The sequence below is a fragment of the Myotis brandtii genome, unplaced genomic scaffold, assembly GCF_000412655.1.
Source record: "Myotis brandtii unplaced genomic scaffold, ASM41265v1 scaffold896, whole genome shotgun sequence".
Lineage (NCBI taxonomy): Eukaryota > Metazoa > Chordata > Mammalia > Chiroptera > Vespertilionidae > Myotis > Myotis brandtii.
In genome coordinates, this window is record NW_005371677.1 from 1186444 (window position 1) to 1202924 (window position 16481).

Consider the following 16481-nt stretch of genomic DNA (forward strand, 5'->3'; position numbering starts at 1 on the left):
TACTTGGGAGTAAATGGAGCATATTGGATTGTGGCTACCTTATCCATACACCCAGTAGGAACACGGCACCCCTCCCCCGATTCCTCCCTCCTCCCCCCAAGCCAACAAGTTACCTAATGCTTACTTGGCCAAATGTTAAAAGCGATTTGGTGCTGTAGGTGATTAAATCTACAGTGTGCCCCTGCAGACCAGGGAGCTGTAAATAAGCATTTTAAAAGAAGCTCAGCCTTTAATGAAGAACAGGAGAGTTTCGATCAGTAATCAGAAACAGCTTTGGAAATCTAGGGACAGTGGTATGCATATTTTGATTTGGCACATAAAACATTCATTGTTTTAGAGACATTCCAAAGAAAGGATCCAACTGTTAGTAAATGTTGAGTGGATTTTGAGCAGTTTGAAGAACTTAGAAGCAATATCCTTGAGTAAAAAGAAGCATCCTGGTGAGAAATGATTATATTTAATTAAAAATAAATGGGCATAGAATGAAATGAAAGAAAGAACAGGCACAAAAAAATCTGTATGAAATACAGAGTGTTGCAGTTCTAATCCTAGCAGGCACTGCTTATGAATTTGTATATGTATTTAGAAAGAACTCTTAAATAAAAAAAAATTATACAAACTAGATGAGAAATACATTTGGGTTTTGAAAGACATGTTTTGGAAGTTTACAGGAGGTATCCTAAGCAATAGCTGCATATTCAAATAATCTCCCAGTATTTCAGGAATAACTTGGATCCCTCCATAAATAAGAAAACATGCTTTTATCCCATAGCCTGTAATACAAAGCATTTTAATCAAGTGTACGAAACCGTCCCTGCTAATGAGTCATCAGAATTCTCAGGAGTAGATAAAATTTTATTCCCACATAGTTGAATATACTTAAATGAGAACAGGAAAACATTGAAAGTAAAGGTAGGTTAGAGGAAAAAGTGAGAACTAGTAACAGGAGGAACACACATTTAGATTGATGCAATGAACATGATTTAAAAGTATATCTTGCCTTAGCCAGTTTGGCTCAGTGGATAGAGAGTTAGCCCTTGGTCTGAAGGGTCCTGGGTTTGATTCCAGTCCAGGTAATGGCCCTGAGTGGGGCATGTGCGGGAGGCAACCAATCAGTGTGCCTCTCTCACATAGATGTTTCTCTCTCTCTGTCTCTCCCCCTCCCTTCCTCTCTCTCTAAAAACCAATGGAAAACATATCCTTGGGTGAGGATTAACAAAAAAATAATATATATATCTTCCTCTTTAGGGATCACTCTTCTGACTAAAGTTGATAGTGAATAGTAGTCAATTATTTTGTTTTATTTTTTCTCCTTCTGTTTGGAATCAATAATCACCCCGTACCTCTTGTTCTGTATAAGAATGAAGTTCAACAAGCTCTGGATTCAGAGATATAATGTAAGGCAAATAATGTCTAAAGGTGAAGAGGTAGAAAAAAATGGTACTAAGAATTGATAAGGCTGCTCCTTTGGCTTATGCTAGGCAGCTGTCCATCATGCTTGCAAAGATGATCTCTTACACGTCTGCTAACAGGTTGGATGGGGTTGAAGCGAAGATACTTTCATTACTTATTGTTCTACTCACTTGCATGAGACAAATGACCCTCACAATTATGAATCTACCCCATTGATCTCGCTCCCAGAGTAACCACATCTTGACAGTGTACCTCACTGCCTCCTTGATATGATCAGGTAAATACCTAATTGTCATCTCACATTAAACAATTTCACAACCAGACTCCTGATTCTCCCCGATTCCCCAGCCCTACCCCTCCTACCATTTTGCTGACTCTTGAAGTCAAGTCCATCCTCCCAGATACTTATACCAAAAACATTGAAGTTATTTATAACTGCTCTCTTCCTTTCATGTCCACACCTAGTCTGTGGACAAACCCTGTTGGTTCTATTTCCAAAGGCAGTATACCCAGAATACAAATTATTTTTCCATCTTCATCATGACTACCCTTGTTCAATATATTATCCTTCTTTTTTTGTCTGGATTATTGCAACAGCAGCCTTCTAATTTCATCATCTCTTGCCCTCTTTCAATATATTTGCAACACATCATTTAAAGGCATTTTTCATATATCATGTTTTTATTGGCCCCCTTTTCACTCCAATTTTTCATGGATAGGTCAACTTTAAAAAGGAATGACTACACACTTAGGTTATAAGCCTAAATGTCTTTACTTAATGCATCAATTGTAGAATAAGACCAGGCCAATTTTTACACATATGACTTTAACCGCCTTCGATTTAGGACTGTTGTATTTTGATGACTTCCATGATTTACATCTTAGACATTTACAAGCCCAATGATATATCTCATAGAATTAAGATACTTAATATTTATATAAGAAGGTATATATTCTGTGCTCATATCATATTCAATATGCTGTTTCATTACTTTGTACTCTTACATATATGTAGGTGTGGGCAAATACCACAGATGCACATACACACACAATAGACACACATGCTTGCATTTCTTCTTGAAAATATTTGGCAAAACATACAAAGATAGATACTGCATTTGATATTGAAACTTGGCCTTTTTTCTTGAAAGTTTATTTATTAGCTATTGGAAGAATTCCTGAATTCAACTTAAGAAAGTAAAAATCTCTTTAATTTTAGTCTATACTTCCTGACTCCTAGGGATAGAAGAAACCTAAGAGTTTATCAAGCAATGCAATGGTTTGACATATGGCTAACCTGAGGCACAGAACAGTTTAATGGCTATTCAAACAGTGTTGTTATTGAATAGTAAAGAAAGAATTTGGCCTGACCAGTGTGGCTTAGTGGTTGAGCATGGACCCATGAACCAGGAGGTCGTGGTTCAATTCCTGGTCAGGGCACATGCCTGGGTTGTGGGCTCAATCCCCAGTAGGAGGTATGCAGGAGGCAGTGATCAATGACTCTCATCATTGATGTTTCTATCTCTCTATCCCTCTCCCTTCGTCTCTCTCTAAAAGAAAAAAATTCATTTAAAAAAGAAAGAAAAATAATTTGATAGCTGGTGTGTCGCTTCCCAGTCTGTTGCTTTGTGAATGTGCACAAAGAGAGCAGAGACAGGTATTTATCTTAAATTCCTAAGCTGCAGGCTTCTAACAGATAGATAAAGGTCCATATGGCTCCCTGGGGTCCTTTGTGTCATTGTTATTGTGTCACATTGTTTCTGACCCTTCTTCTTATTCCCTTACATTTTTGTGTGTGTGTCTCTCTATAAAATGAAACATTGGCATTTTAAAAAATGAATGCATCAGATGATAGTATGTTTTGAATTTAAATGTAAATGTATATGTGTAGATATCTAAATAGACAAATAATCTCATTAGCCCTACTGCATCGATAGGCATTAAATATTATACTTGAGAATTGACACTTTTGGGGAGAGGGGAGTCAGGGGTTTAATAGTTGATGGTGAATAGCATTTCTATTTTGATATCAAAAGTAGAAAAATCCACCCTTCTTATTTTTTCCTTGCTTTTTTAATAGCAATTCATTTCCCATTATTTCAAGCCAGGCTCTTGTACTTGGCTTTATTTTTTATATTCATAAACTTGGCCTTGATACTTCAACTTTTCCCATAGAAAACACTTCTCTTGGCTTCCTATATGGATTAACACAGAAATTTAAAAGCAAAGTAGTCAGTAGGCTGGTTTATACGGCATCTGCCACAGTGTATTGGCAAGTATTCTAAACTCTGAAGAGCTTTTAAGAAATATAAGCTCTTAATGCCAAGATTGTTATTGTGTTAACAAATACTTTTATATAAACTCAAACTCCATAGCTATATGAAACATCTTTTTATTTATCTTTCTGGTTTAAAATTTTTATTGCAGCCAAGACAGCCATCTTTTATGATCATGTGTTTTGAATGCATAGTTGGATTAAGTCTTACTACTTTGGTCTAATAAACAAAGAAATGAAAATTGAGCAGCTGAATGAAGCCCTAAAACCCCTACTTTTTTGTCACTTCACTTGGCCACCTGGTTGACTACAAAGAGATCTTGACCCATGTCACAAAAGCATCGCTGTGAAGATTGAATAACATGTAGCTGCAAGTGGTTTTGAAGGGCAACTCTAGGTGACTTTTGGATGTTACTTTAGCCTGGCTGCCCTGTGAGAGGTCAGACAACAATACAATGCACTTGGACTGTGGGGTTAGACTTGACTGCTGGCAAGTAACCAATGTGCCTTATTTTAATCATAGTAGGAGGCCAGGATTAACAAGAATATATTCCCTTAAAGATTAACTTATATTCAGTCCAAATAATGGATGACCTTACAGTTCTGGACTGTGCCTTTTATTTCAAAGTAAAAAGGAGTTGGAGAAAGCCAATAAAGTTTCATTATTTTTTTTTCCCTTTTACTTTCATCAAATGCTGAGGTAAAAGATGATCTTTTTGGCCTAAGATATTATTTCCATGTTTTTTCCTTACAATGAGAAGAACAAGTTCTTTGTTAAAGTAACTGAAGTCTGGTGCCCCTTTTCAGTGTAGACTCTATAAGAATCTGTCCGCCTGGCCAGTGTGGTTCAGTGGTTGAACATTGACCCATGAACCAGGAGGTCACGGGTTCGATTCCCAGTCAGGGCTCATGCCTGGGTTGTGGGCTCTATCCCCAGTGTGGGGCATGCAGGAGGTAGCCCATCAGTGATTTTCTCTCATCATTGATGTGTCTATTCCTCTCTCCTGCTCCTTTCCTCTCTGAAATAAAAAAAAAAAAACATATTTCAAAAAAAAGAATCTATCACTAATCACATGTGAGTTCCTATATATGCAAGTAGATGTGAGCAGCTGAGTGACAGTAAATATTAATTGAATAACAAAACTGCTTTATAATTTATTTATTAAAATATAAGTAAATTCATTTTACTTCCAATATTTGTTTATCTTCAACTGTAAGAGATATTGGTGAATAGGAATATTTCCATTATGTTGGAATATATTTACCATACTTGTTCTTGAAAGAGGTCTCCACTATTTCATGAGCAGAGGTATTTCCTTTTGTTCTCCACAGCCACCCCCGCCCAGGCTCTCATTATCATCCAACATAACATGTCCTCCCCTGTTTTCTAAAGGATGAAGTTCAAAACTATAGTCTTACAGTGAAAAAAATTCTACATGCACCCTTTATTTATCTGCCCAGTTTTATTTTTTATTATTGTCCAGTTGATAATAGCCATTCTAAGAGGTGTAGGGTGGTGTCTCATTGTAGTTTTGATTTGCATTTCCCTAATAGCTTGTGAAGTTGATAATTTTTTCATATATCTCCTTGCCATTTGTATGTCTTCTTAGGAAAAGAAAACCTGTCTGTTCAGGTGCTCTGCCCATTTTTTAAATTGGATTGTTTATGGGTTGGTGTTGAGTTGTATGACTTCTTTATATATTTTGGATATTAACCCCTTATTGGAGCTGTTGTTTGCAAACATCTTCTCCCATTTGGTTGGTTGCCTTTTTGTTTTGTTGGTGGTTTCTTTTGCTACGTAGAAGCTTTTCCATTGATACAGTCCCATTCATTTATTTTTGCCTTTCTTCCGCCAAATTATTTATCGGTCCTCATACCCATTAATTTGACAACTATCTATTTATCATCTGCTCTGTATAAGATCTGGTCTCCTGTCTGTGATGATTTAAAGGAATTCCAGGCAAGGGCTCTCCATCCCCCTCAGTGGGAAGCATGCTCTTCCTCTGGCCAGGAAGTCCTTGCTTCTTTCTTAGCTTCATATGAACTTTCCTGGAATGTTCTAGTCTTAATGATCAGTTTCTCTTCTACATATATAAATATTATATCACTGTGTCTGTAAATTTGCTATATCAGTTAATCCATAGGAAGTAATCCAAATGCTATTTGTAGTCTATGTAGGCGCTTTCCAGTATCCATAATAACATACAATCTCAGTAATGATTTCTTGGGAAGAAATATAGGAAGTAAGAGGATATGTCATAGTCAGACACACATTTAAATCCTGTTTGTGCCACCATCTAGCTGTGTGTCCTTAGGCAATTTATTTAATCCTTTTTAGTGTTTTTTCCCCCCCTCATCTTATAATGGGCATGATGATAACTACTCTATAGGGAGTTGTGAGTGCTAAATATTTAATCAATTTTCCTCTTGATGATGAAAAGGTACTGAACTTAGAATTTGTAAATTTATTCTTTGGATAATCATTTTTTCCCCAAAAAGAAGATTATGGAAGAATGGTAATCCTGCTACAATCAAACACAAATAGTCTTTCTGGTTTAAGTGTATGCTTAACATTTACATCTGTGTGATTGTATTATGACTGAGTTAAGGTTATTGCCTCCTTTAAGAAAGTCTGGTTTTGATATTTGGCGATAAATAGAAAAAACAAATTTTCCATTTGCAAGTACCATTAAACACAATTTTCACAAGGCCCAAGTTTGTTCATTTAATCATAATTGCCTAGTGACAAACTTCTTAGCAGACTATGAGTTCAAATAATCTGTAGACTCTGTAATGGCCCCATCTGTGTTGTAGACTGCTTACTCAGGAGAAGTGATTCTCCCTCCGGACTGTGAGCAGCATTTCCCCCTCATGTACCATAGCCCAGTCAATCACTTTTTAAAAACTGTAGGTCCTGACACTTAGGGGCTCTCCGCATGGGAAACTGTCATCATGGAAAATGAAGGTGCCAACCACTCAGCCGGAGGGAGCCCTCATGGTGGTTAGCTCTGCAAGCTACCTAGCCATTTCCTAAGCCTCAGTAAGAAGTATCTCTGACTGGAAACTGTTGTAGGCACTAGCCATCTTTTTCTCGGGCCTCAGCAGGGCCTGAGGTTTCTGTAGGCACCTTCGGGACTGATAAATGCTTCTGATAAAGCTGAAAACATAGGAGCCTATGAGATACAAAGCATCAGCAAATGTTTTTTCTCACCTCAATAAAAGAATAAAACTGGACAATTATGAAAAACAAAGGATAACATTTTCTTTTTAATTTGGGTGAGAAGAAAATTTAGCAGTTGAGTGTCATTATTACAGATATTTATTTGCTTACTTTTTCTAAGGACTTTTTTTATTGTGGCAAAATATACATAACAGAAAATGCACCGTGTTAACCATTTCTAAGTGTACAGTGCAGTGTTGTTAACTGTATTCACATTATTGTGCAGCAGTCACTGCTGTTTATCTCCAGAATGATTTCATCATCCCATCCTGTAGCCACCAAACAATAATTCCCCATTCCTCCCTCCTGCTTTCAGCCCCTGGTGACCACTGTCCTACTTTCTGTCAGTATGAGTTTAACCACTCGGGTCCCTTATATATTGGCTTTCTTTCCTTCACTTTTCACCTCCTAAAATTATAAATTCTTAACTTGGTTATCTTTGGAAATGTGGACTTGATTACAAACAACTAGCGGGTGAAGTGGCCCAGCCCAGCGAGAGCCCATGTGCTGGTATCGATCTGGTTTCAGTCCCTGCAGCACCGACCTGCTTCCCCTCAGCGGAGAGGAGCTTGGTGGCCACGCCCCAGGGCTGCTCCTCACATTTACTTTAAGAGACTGTTAAGTGACCCCGCCGAGGCAACCTTTGGATCACAGATGCCCAGGCAAAAACATTTACCATTACATCGTAATGGAAAGCAGATCTTAACATTCAGGGAAAATGCGATTTCAGAAATATTAAAGATTTTTATGTGGAAAAGGCATCTTTTTAACTGAGTCCCTGCAGGAAACAAATTCTCCCCTGGGTATTATGTAATATGAGCATGGTTCAGGCTTTGAGATGGGGTTCAGGCGATTTAATGGGGACAAGCCACAAACTCAAGACATCCATACTTGAAAAAAGTACAGATGGAAAAAATATATAAGATGATCAAAATTTATACAGCATCGCTCTGATCAGGAAATAAGTTCATCAAAGGAAATGGTTTGCCAAGTATTTATAACTCAATAATTTAAAATATTCCTTTTCCCATAAGTTTCATTTTAATGTCTCATTACATGATAGATGCAAGGTAGAACACTATACATAATAAATTTCTGCAATTGACTTATTCTTTCCTAATTATTCACATGTATAGAGAATAACTTACTGCCCTGCAGAGAATTCCACGTTTTAATTCACTTAAGTGACTTTATCAACATATAAATTAGAAAAATATGTATTCATTTGTCCTTGGATCATCTCTTGGTGTTATCATCACTAGCAATAATAATCATAGTATTGTATATACTACTTATAATTAAATCATTTTTAAAATTTTATTAATACATTGGAGTTTTTCAATACTCATTTCTAAACATACAGACGCCAATGTTAAGGTGCTGTAAAGACATTAAAACTGAATTATTATGCATTGATTCTGCAGGAAGCATTTTCCACTGATGTCAGGGAAAGAAAATTACAGGTTTATTCTCTGTGACCCTTCCCAGAGAAATAAGCTGGCAGTTCTATATTACAGAGAGCCCAACAGCATCCTTTAGATAGAACACTTTACAGTCAAATGCCAGTATTTAGATCTGATCTGAATTCTCTGATGGGCATTATGATATACTGAGTAAAATGCCAGGAAAACAAAGACTGATAGGAAGAGAATTTCTCAAGGGAAACCAAGTTCAAAACCCTTCAATCAAAGCATCAGGCACATTTATATTCTCACATTCAGCCAGTGGTATTGATATGGCTCATATTCTGAGGGAAAAGAATATACAATTTGAATAACTGAAGGACATGCAGTAGACCTTTGACATGACCTCTGCTTTGTATGAAACCATGTCTTCACAGTGGGGAAACCGTCAGTTTGGAGGCAAAGAGAATCTGAAGAAACATCTTTGTCAAATTCTTGCCTGTGCCTAATTCCCACAATTCCCCACACAGCCTGGACTGTCTCAGAATTTACAAATATCAGCGGACTCCTGTGGTATTTATTTTGTATGTCACATACAAGCTAAAGTAAAAATGGCTAATTCCTTTTTAATCTTGTCCTCTTTCTCACTCTTTGGATTTAATTTTGACTGTAATTTTGACCACTGCTAAAATATGTCATCAATAATGTCTGCATGAAACATTGAGGAAACCTATGTTTTTCTCACAGAGAGGATGCCCTTCCAGTTCCTGCTGGTGAGAAATCTGAGTCCTGTTTGCAGTAACCACCAAGCAGGGTTTGCAACTATCTGTTGCCCATCCTTCCAGCTACATTGATTTTCTCATTGGCCCAAACACAGTAATCTATCATCTATTTCCCACCCATGGTTTTTATATCCCATTCTGCCCTCTGAAATATTCTTCCTCTTCTTCTTCTTCTTTTCAATGACAATCCTAGCAACCTTTCACTTCTGAGCTTGTCCAAGAAGCTTTCTTTAGACATTTCAGACAAGTTTTCTAGTAATTAATAGAGATATTATTAGTTTTGCTCTTGTAAGTAGATTGTGTTTGCGTGTGCAAATTCCTAAGATTATTTTTAATCAAATATAAACTGTTTGAGACCTAAGAATGTGTCTTTATATGTCCTCTCTAGTACCTTTAGTATTAATTTTTTCTTACAGGATAGATGATAGATTACTGTGTTTGGGCCAATGAGAAAATCAATGTAGCTGGAAGGATGGGCAACAGATAGTTGCAAACCCTGCTTGGTGGTTACTGCAAACAGGACTCAGATTTCTCACCAGCAGGAACTGGAAGGGCATCCTCTCTGTGAGAAAAACATAGGTTTCCTCAATGTTTCATGCAGACATTATTGATGACATATTTTAGCAGTGGTCAAAATTACAGTCAAAATTAAATCCAAAGAGCGAGAAAGAGAAGGACAAGATTGTTCTTCTCTTTGTCTTGTCTCAGTAAAATCCACCCTCCTGTTAAATTATAAGGAATCAATCAATCTACAATGATGAGTAATTAGTGGATATTAGTTAACCTCCCAAATCATTATTAGCAATGAATGGACTCCCTATGATCTCACCTCTGCCTCCCTCTCCACCTTCATCCTCAACCTGCCATTGCTTTTATGCTCTTGTGGTCAGGAATTGTGTGTCTTTCAGCACACACTGTTGCCTTTGTGTATGTGTGTAGGTCCTCCATCTTTTTGTCATGTCATTCTCTTCCCATTCCCCTATCAATTCTTTTTTTAAAAATACATTTTTATTGATTTTACAGAGAGAGGAAGGGAGAGGGAGAGAGAGATAGAAACGTCAATGAGAGAGAAACATCCGTCATCTGCCTTCTGTACACCCCCTTCTGAGCATTGAGCCCAAAACTTGGGTATGTGCCCCGACCAGGATTTGAACCAATGACCTTTGGTTCATGGAGTGACTCTCAACCCTCTGAGCTACATGGCCAGGCATCCTATCATTTTTTTTAGACTTTTAACCTTATATATTATTTTTTTTCTTTATTGATTAAGGTGTTACATATGTGTCCTTATCCCCCCATTGCTCCCCCCTAACCCCCACCATTCATGCCCTCACCCCCTGGTGTCTGTGTCCATTGGTTAGGCTTAGATGCATGCATACATGTCCTTTGGTTGATCTCTCCCCCTTACCCCTATCTTCCTAATAACCTTTTAAGATTCAAGTCAAACATCAACTCCTCCTAGAAGCCCTTGACCCCAGGAGCACCTCCTCCCAATAGATAATATCTGCCCTCTGATAGTGCCCAAGATATCATGTCTATAAGGGCTTCATATTACATGGTTTTCAAAAGTACCATCAATGTCTCCTTTTCCTGGGTGGGCTGTAGACTCTTCAAGGAAAAAGGCTGTGCTTTATCTGTCCCTGAATGTTTTCCATGCAGCCCGGGGCTGTCACTCAGTAATCATGTAACACATCTGAGCCTAACTGAGGGTACAAGGATTGAGTGCCTGTTTCTGAATTAGTAAACTGCGGCTTACCGCCCAGGACTGAACTTAAGCAACATGTTGAAGTAGGTTAACAACTATGACCCATAATACAGGTACATACATTTTTAAAACTGACTGTAAAACATTCCCCAAGTGGTGGGGAGTGTTTATTATCCAAGAGGCTTTATTGGTGGACATTGGTTTTTAACTTACTATGAATATGCAAATTATTGGGACAGTTACAGACAGTTTTTATGCCTAAGTCAGACTTTTTCTTGGCCACAAGTGGTCACAGACTTGGGCAAATCAAGAGAGGTGTTAGCTTCTGGCTTTCTGTTTCCAAGAGGGAGGAGATGAATTCTGTCACTGTCTTCAGCTGGCAGCTTATGAAAGAATTCAGGGTTCAGTTCCCTGCATGGCAGTCCCAAGCTGTCAGGGTGCTCCTGGGAGAACCTGGGGAGGGTGGCTGAGTCCCTGAAGGAGAGATGGTGCTGGGGTGAAGGCCCAGCAGAGGACCAGGAAGCGGGGGGCAAAGCAGAGGGGCTTGATGAAAGATGGGTGTACATACAGAGATCGTGTTCCCTCTCACAGTGCGCCACTGCATTCTACAGTCTCCCTGAAACAGTTCAAGAGCTACATTTCCTTTTATTAAATTTTTACTTGTTTTCACCCCATGTTCTTCATTCCTATTGAATTACGTATAAACCTATGAACTCTTGCTCCTTTGTACTTCTACCACTTTATATATTAAATTAAAAAAATGCAAGTATAGGTTTCCTAACATCTTTTAAATCTATCCTGTATATGTAGAAAGACCTAAGATATTTGGAGAACTGAAAATGAGAGTGAAGGAGCGGTGGTTGAGGTCTGGTCTCTGGAAGAATTCCAAGCACACGTGGACACGCTCTAAGGGACTGCAGAAGTCAAATCCACCTAAAGCAGTTGGCCAGGGCTCTTCTCTAGTATTGTTTTCATGTTAATTCTTTTATTGTTTAAATATAATTACATAAATATAATTAAATATAATTACATATTTAAACAATATGTAATTTCAGTAAATAGGTAGCTTAAAGTATTTTTAACTGTCAATTTCTGCTCTGAAATGAGTTTAATAAAAATACAGATTGTTTTTGTCCTAACTATTGAAATGTATGAATTAACCTCCCACTGGTACAAATGCAAAAATCATTACTCTCCCTAACAATGCAAAACAAATTAAATATAACTGTTTTTTGGGGACAAAGGATCATAAATTTTTTTGGCCATTAGAGTACTTATTAGTCTTGGCATATTTTCTATCCATCCATGGGAGCAAGGCCATCTTTTCCTGTTTGATATATAATTCTGTTGCGTGGCATTTTATGTTTTCTCACATTTCCTGCATATAATTTAAAGAAGAAAAGACACGCTAAAAGAATGGAGGCATTGGGTATTTTAACTCATCTTTAATCCTATCCCTGATTATGGGGAGTATGGTATGATGGCCTTTGTATTTTCTCTACTTTTTATCTAGTTTTATTGAAATATGATTGACATACAACATTGTATAAGTTTCAAGGGAACAATATCATGATTTGATATATGTATATTGCAGAATGATCACCACAATAATTTTAGTTAACATCTCTTACCTCACATAGTTTTACTTTATTCTCTTGCGATGAGAACTTTTAAGATCTACTCTCTTAAACATGCAAAACTATAGTCACCATTCTGTACATTTCATCCCCAGATTTATTTATTTTAAAATGGGAAGTGTCTACCTTTTGACCACCTTCACCCATTTTCTCAACCACCTACCTCCTACCTCTTTTTATGAGTTTCTTTTTTTTTCAGATTTTACCTATAAGTCAGATCATACAATACTTATCTTTCTCTGACTTACTTCATTTAGATAAAGCCCTCTCTACTTCCTTGATGATTTTCTTATTTGCCCTAATTTAACAACAATGAAATGTTTACTGAAGATCAATGTGAACATTAAGACTAAATTTATAAATTGTCTCACATTTACAAACTATCTCAGAGTCATTTAACTAATCTACCTACCGTTTGCACAGATCCTAGCACCACATTGGACTTCCAGTTGATGTTCAGCTTTGCTATTGAATTTGTTGGCTACTTCGTCCATATAGTTGATGAAAATAATCTGTAAATCTTGAAGAAAAACAAAGATTTGTCCATTTCTGTTTCTTGGAGCCATGTGAGAAGTCCACCATTCCTGAGACACCAAGATTTACTTACACCTTAGCCATGATGGCTAAAGCATTTGTGTACTTCTCATTAATGGTGAAATTACCACCTTGCTCCAGGGTTAACATTATCTGCAACTCCACTGAGATCAAATGTGGGACAGCAGGAATGACTGGTGCTTTACTCTGTCCACAAGACAGTGTGTGAACACTAACTGTGAAGAAACACACGGAATTGCTATTGTACTAAAATAATTTACTGTGTGGGGAGGTGCATACTTTATTTCTTACTCCTGGGATCCCATCTGCTTCTCTTTTTTCTTTTATGCAGTACATGTCAATATTTAGAGCCAATTCTGTTCTTCAATGATGTGAGAGAAATATCAGTTTAAACTCATGTCACTGATTACAACAGAGAATTGGGACTGTAAAAAAGTGATTATGAATTGGGGACTACGCCTTACATTAAGTGAGTCAGGGAAGATCTGGAACTTTGCCAAAGAATTATAGAGGCTGAATATATAGCCTAGTTAGAAAAGAAAAGAACTCTAGGAAGACAAACTATCAGTTAAACCAAAGTGAAAATAGCTGTGGAATAACATGTTAGTTAAAACATCCAAAAATATTATGAGTTTAATTTCAAAATGATGTTTTCAATATATAAATTTGCTTATTTACCATCTTCTTCTTTTAACACTATGGAATTCTATCTTTACTATTTCCTCCCAAAAGTATGATGGATGTTAACAAACTAATACTTTTTGAATTGATAATGTGTAAATTAAAACACATTAGTAGTTGACATTCCTGATTTTAAAACCTTGTTGATATTTATTTTCCTACTTACTGTACATAACAAGGTTCAAGTTTGTCAATAAAATAATACAAAATTCTGCATATTTTCTTATAAAAATCACTTATTCTAAACAGACTTCTTTGCTGTGCTCTGCCAGCTCTATGTCGCAAGAATTAGACCATAGAAGTCAAACGCCCACCCCGACTTTCCAAATTCCAGAGAACACACACCCAGTCTTTCTGAGTGCATGGGCCATAGCCTTTGGTGTGCATTGCGCGCTTTCTTCCAAACCTCTGCTTCTCTTGCAAGGGACCCTGCCCAGTAGTTCTAAGGGAATCTGCTGTAGAAGCATCTTCTGCCTCAGTGTCCACTCAGGATAGTGATGAGCAACACAGGATGGCACACGTATTTCTTAGTATTTCCATCACATGAGTATTCTTGGCAATTGTTCTCTTCTTTTGGGTCCTTACCTGAAAGAGACTATTTTAAAATTTTTGTTATATTTCTCAAGGGTTTCAACCTGATCTCATCCTCTGTATTTCTATTAAGAACCTTGACATTATCTTCTGATCAGATAAGAGGTACTCCTCTTGCTTTTTTTGCACAGTTATGGTTTGTAAAGTAGTATTACAGCTGTCATTTCTAGAGATCGAGAGCAGGAATGGAAGACTGGAAGTGTGGGCTCAATCCATGACATGGAAGATTTTGAGTAGTTTAGTTGCTTGTAAAATATGTTATTTTTCTCACCAGATATCTGCACCTTTTATTCTGACCAACCACATCCCCAAACATTCAACTGTACAGGTAAATCCCCACCATGGAACATGCAGTAGTATTTATAGAGTTTCTGTCTTGTGCCAGTCACTCAATGTCCTAATGATCAACAAAATGACAAAATGTAATCATAGGTAGATGCTAGGTATACAGGCACACGTATGTTACTAAATATTTCAATACGCAAGAATTAATAAAGTCAATGGAATCAAGCCCCAGAAATGCCAGAGGCATGCGTGTTTGTGTGTGAGCAGCATGGAGGGGAATGTGAGGCACAGCGCCTTTCCTAGACATTACTTTTACCTCTTGATACTTGGTCTTGGGTCAAGTGTTCATCTAGGCCATTTTATTTCTGGAAAGGTGCCTTAACTTGAACTTTTCCGGGTCAGTGATAGAGACTCTCTTTTCGCGGTGACGGTGAAATCGGATGCCAAGTGGCATTCTCATATTTTCAGATGGTCATTCAAGACAGTAAGCGAAGACCTTGCTGTTCAGTTCATCTGCTAACGAACAAGACAGCTTGCGGCCATCAGTCACTGTACTTTCATCTTCCCTGAGCATTCTGCAAAGTTCCGGAAACATCCCCCTTTTGTAGTCAATGCTTTATGTCCCGGGGGATGTGATGTCTCAGAGGCCGTAGTGCTTCCTACCGTATTGTTATGTCGTGCACGGAGGGACCGCCCAGGTAACGCAACGATTTGTTTTTTTAAATGCCTCCTTGCGTATCCATTTGAAACCTCTTCTTAGAAATAGTGTGAAGGCTAGAAACAAGGCAGCAATAGGAACTCTAGAAGCTCTCTATTTTTAGTTCCAAATTTGCTTTTCAACATGGCAAGTAAATTTCTATAATGACTCAGCTTCATCTTTATGCTTAGAATTGGGAAGTAAATAAGCCTCGCCTTTACCAGTCTGACAGCTGTATCCAGTTGCCAGGTACCCGTACCGAAGGTGTTGGTATGTGGAGACCTATGTGTCAGTGGGGGCCCAAAGAAACCACTTACCCATTCCTAGAGCAGGGTCACTCCAGGAAGTCAGGTGAGTGTCTATTTCCAACTCAAAGTCTCTTTTTCATATAAAAACAATGATGATAGCACTAAATTAAGGATCCCAAGTCCCCCTGCCATAGTGCTGAATTGCAATGAACCTGGCTCAGCGCCTGTGGAGTGATGGCATTCCCCAGTCTCATTACTGGAAACTCAGCCTTGTCATTTAACATTTAGTGGAGCATGCAGTGTTGCAGGTGAAATTTTCTTTCAGTTTAAATACATGGCTTGAAACAACAAGTCAAGAGTCCTCTTTCTCTAGGGAAGGCTGGGTAGGGGCATTCATTCATTTGTGCACATATGGACACATCTCCTTAAGTACCTGCTGTATGCCAACACGATGACGTTTGCTAAGGGAGACAGGGAAGTATCATTCATGACCTCAAGAGTAGAGATGGTTACCTGGAAATCTTCCGTTTTATTTGAAGTTCCCCTTCACCTCACTTCTGAGCAACAGTGATGACAGGCACCTCTTTTTGATCACTCATCATGTTCCATACATCAGGCTAAGCACCTTCTAAAACCAGCTCATTGATTGCATGATCATCTTTACAGACAAACACCAGTTTCCGCATTCGGAAACAGTCTGAGAGAGGTTTAATATGTTGCCCCAAGCAACACAGACAGCAAGTACAATGATATCACAATAAGAACAATGACAGAGCTGGGACCGCAATTCAGATTTGTTTGATTCCAGAGTCATTTATTTTAACTTATATTCTTACAGCTTCCAAAGCACTAAATCGAAACTGAGGTTCTTGCATCTTCAAAGTAAAGCAGAGTCAAAGTAGGGAAATGGTCAGTGAGAAGCACCATGAAGCCCGCCTCTGCGTCGGAAGCCTAGGCCACACGGTAGATTATTCTCTCCTCATTCCTCA